Source organism: Abrus precatorius, unplaced genomic scaffold, assembly GCF_003935025.1.
Source record: "Abrus precatorius isolate BTA unplaced genomic scaffold, Abrus_2018 Scaffold3, whole genome shotgun sequence".
NCBI lineage: Eukaryota > Viridiplantae > Streptophyta > Magnoliopsida > Fabales > Fabaceae > Abrus > Abrus precatorius.
In genome coordinates, this window is record NW_020874373.1 from 20,688,859 (window position 1) to 20,689,579 (window position 721).

Sequence of the window (721 nt, forward strand, 5' to 3'; positions counted from 1 at the left end):
CTGCCATTTTTGCTTTCTTTTCTTCCCTTTAATCTCAGATATCTCTTTCTCTAAAAAATTGCTCTTCTTAAAAAAAAATGTTTGCCCCCTAAAAATTTTTTTGCTCCTTCTCAAAACTTATTGTTGCCCTCTCTAAAAAATTTTGTCTCCCTTATGAATCCTTTATTTTGCTATTTATATTGGACACACTTTAAGTTTTCATAAGAGGCAACATTTCTGAATTTTTTTTCCTTTCTCATGTATGAAGTAAATTGATAAGTCTGTATTTTGGCTACTTTTATTGCTCATATATTTATGTTTGACTTTTATTTATTTGGATTTTGCACTAATTTATATATTAATTTTGTATTTTAGTATAAAAAGGCCACAATTGGGATTAAGGTGTGTTTTGGGCCTAAATTGGCTAGAAAACAACAGTCAACATGCCCAGACCTTAGAAGCAAGCATGGGGGTGCTTTAAGACCATGCACGACCGTGCTACTGGCTTTGAACGATTGTGCTCATCTGTAGCAAGCTTAATTGTGAAGAGCTTTTAAAGTTTTCAAATCTTATTAAAAAGAGACTTAAGCATCTAGTACTACATCTAATCTTTGATCTGTGATACACCTTTCATCTCTCTATCTTGCTCTCAATCCTTTGGTATACTCTTGATGAGACTTGGAGTGTCAAGCAATCATACTTGAAGATCAAGAACTTATCTCATATCTAGTTTGTTATTTCT